The sequence below is a fragment of the Schistocerca serialis genome, chromosome 8 (genome assembly GCF_023864345.2).
Source record: "Schistocerca serialis cubense isolate TAMUIC-IGC-003099 chromosome 8, iqSchSeri2.2, whole genome shotgun sequence".
Taxonomy (NCBI): domain Eukaryota; kingdom Metazoa; phylum Arthropoda; class Insecta; order Orthoptera; family Acrididae; genus Schistocerca; species Schistocerca serialis.
The window spans coordinates 206,949,204-206,952,841 of NC_064645.1; positions in this window are offsets into that span (position 1 = coordinate 206,949,204).

The following is a 3,638-nucleotide window of genomic DNA, read 5'->3' on the forward strand; positions in this document are numbered from 1 at the left end:
TCTACTTCATGAATCTATGAAAAGCCGCCATTCAGTAGACATACATTCTATACACAAAGGTTCAGTGAGACTGCCAATGTCACAGAAGTAAAACAGAGAAACTTTTCCATCCTTTCTGAAATATTGTCGAAACTTTCCTTCACGACTATGGTACCGACATAAGGTTGTTTCAGGAGCTAAAGAGTTAATTTCACAAAGACGTGGTCCTAGTGACTGTGCAGATCCTCTGGATGAGCAAAACCTCGAGTCAAATCATTGAGCTTAACTTGGGATAGAGGTTTTGGTTGCCATTAATCTGAGGGGCTTGATATATATCCCGAACATTCTCTTAATGCATTTTTCATTATTTGGCCAAAAAGTCACTTGAGGCACTGGTCTCACGGCAGATGGCACGTCAGGATATTTTATGCTCTTTTTTATTTATGCCTAAAAGAAAAGGTAAATACGAGGGTTACCCAGAAAGCAATGCACCGCATTTTTCTTCAACAGTTACTTATTGAACATAACGAGAATTACACATACGAAAGAATGGTGTTTTATATACACCCCTATTTTTCCACGTAATCTCCATCCCATTCTATGGCCCTCCCCCAGTGCACGAAATAAATGCGTATATTCCCTATCGGTACCAGTCCTTGCCCTGGTGGCGATGCCAGTGCTTCAGTGTGAATCAGCACCTCATCGCCCTCAAAATGTCTTCCACGGTTGGCATCCTTTAATGGCTCAGACCAATGGAAGTCCGAGGGGGCTAGGTCAGGGCTGTAGGGTGGATGGTATAACACTGTCCAACTCTGTTTGGCGATGTGTTCAGCAGTCCTCAGACTTGTGTGGGGCTGAGGATTATCATGTTTTGCTGCAACATCCCCAGGGTTGCTGTGGCGCCGAAGTTACCGGAAGCGGGTATTGAGTTTTATTAATGTGTTGACACATGCTTCTGAATTAATGGTACCGCCTCTTGGCATCACATCAATGAGAATCATACCTTCAGAGTTCCATAACACTGTGATCATGACCTTACCGGCGGAAGCAGTTGCTTGGAGATTTTTCATACGTGGGGAGTGGAAATGGTGCCATTCCATCAACTGTCGGTTTGTTTCTGGCTCAAAATGGTGAACACATGCCTCATCACCTGTAACAATCCAGGACAAGACGACCTCCCCTCAGCTTCAAAACGTTGCAACAAATCAAAACAAATGTTTTTTCTGTGCGATTTGTGATAAGCTGTGGGACCTCATCTTCAACACTCTTTTGAATATCAAAGAGTGCGGATAATTGCATCCACACTTCCTTTGCTGATGCAGCGCCAACTGTTGAGCCGTAATGCGTCTGTCCTCGTGAATGACATCAGCTCACTGAAACATTTCAGGTGTGACCCCCATGGATGGTCTCCCCGACCGCTGCAAATTGTGGAGCTCCACCGAACCGCCTTCTGATGACCTCACCCTCCCTGCCCAGCGACTAACTGTATTTATGTCGACAGCAGGTGCTCCATAGACTTCGCATAAGCGTTGGTGAATATTCCCCACAGTTTTTCTCTGCAGTGAGAAATTCAGTGAGGGCACGTTGCTTGTAACGTACATCACCTACAAACGCCATTTTGAAACTGTTCTGCAGGTACGCTCTGTCGGAAGTGATAAACTTGGCTCTCCTTCAAATAATACATACGCAACGTTTCACATTCGCAGCATTGTTTTCGGCTGAGAAAAAAATGCGGTGCATTCCGTTCTGGACAACCCTCGCATATTTATTAATTTAATTCTGTTAAGATACTTACTGTAATTTAGGTTGGTTGGTTTGATTTTTAAAGGGACCAAAATGGATGGTCGTAGGTCCATACTCTAATTTAAGAGGCACTAGTAAAGAGATAAATTTTCATGAGGATCAGTCATTAACTTACCTCATGCAGAAATAAGGCGCTATTACGATCTTGTCTTTCACTCCAAATCATAAACAAAAAATGTCACTTCTGCTGCTTTTTGCTCCAGAGCTGCAGGCTTTAGACAGTTTTTGCAGCATACATGTGGTGCAAAGGGCTTCTCATCACCAGTCTTAACTCCAAGGTATGCATGATACATTTTCCTCACAGGAGAAGTAATTTTTAACTTCCTGTGTGGCATCACCACAGATGTAGAAAAAGCAGTGTTATTCTTGCTCTTCACATTCATTTTGTGGCAAACTTGCTTCCACTCAGAGCTAAAGTCATACTAGCTTCCAACCTGCTACAAGCTAAAAGGAAGGTCAGCTCAGCCCCATCCTCTCTCTCCTACAGAGTTGCCAGCTATGACTATCTGTAGCATCATTTTCAAGATCTAAAACAAAAATCAGATAATTAGAAGTATCTTCCCTCCTTGTTGATTACATCCGTTTGAATATCATAATTTAATGTAGCTATATGTTATGAAAATAATTCTGCTTTGTGACAATAAACTTAAAAATTTCAAACACGTAAATGGGTTCTCTGCCTTATAGGCTACTACCTATATATTGGCGAAGCGAAGCAATGTGATTTGGTTGAACAAAGTGAGGTCATTTTTGAATTCTTTGTGCCGTAAATATAAAAGATATAAAAAACACGTGACCTTAGAAAAAAGTTCTGAAACGCGAACTATTTTCTCCTGTTCACAATTGCTAAGGAAATGCCTAAAGGAAGTTCACTCTTCCTCTTTGCGCCAGGAATACAGTAAAACATCTGTGTTCTAAAATGTCAAGTTTAAAAGCCAACATTAAGTGATGCTGCTGTCTTCGAGAAAATGGGTTGCTAATAGTGGAGCTGGCTGTCTTGGACGACTCTAAAAGTGTGTCGCGACCAGTCGGAGTTCGCACCACGTCAGTCGGTACGCCTGTACGTATGTATCGTGTTATCAACAAAGGAATGAAAGTGAAAGAATGAGATGAAATGCTTACCCTATGACAAATGTGAACTACTTTGAATTTAATGCGAAAATGTAGCAACAAGCAGACTGCCTTACAGTGGAAAAGTCATTGGCAGGCATTCTGGCACACACATTCATTAACTGGAGGAAAAATTTTCAGCTGCTAATCTAGCTATTCAATCGTATTCTAGACACGTAGATCACATTTTGATCGTTTGCAAGGAACCTAATGACGCATTTTTAGATTTTAATGAATTTTATGAACAGAATTAACTTAAACTGCGAAATAAAAAACGCGAATCGTCGACTTAGTTACATCTTATCTAATTATAATTAATGATAATCTCTTGATATTTTAGTACAGACTAAATTTTAACTTCCAGCTCAAGACATCCCAATCTCATAAAGCCTTCTTCCATTCTGCCGTTTCTCAGACTGTTTAAACCTCTCTATTTCCAAAACACTGAAAGCTGGAATGAATTTATTAAAAACTATAGCAGTTCATAATGTATATGAACCTTCCTTACCTGGTAATATTTTCAAAGCAAAAACCAAACTATTGCTTTAGGCAATACTGCTAGTAATGACAGTGATGAAAGCAAAACATTTTTCTCAATACCATACCTAGGGACAATTTCCTACAGAATTCATTGTCTTCTAGAAAAAGATGTGAATGTAAAATTGCTTTTCTGCTAATAAGTTTGCAGAAAAAATCTGATTCACAATGTGAACTGATCGGTTACTCCTTGGCATGATTTAGGGCTC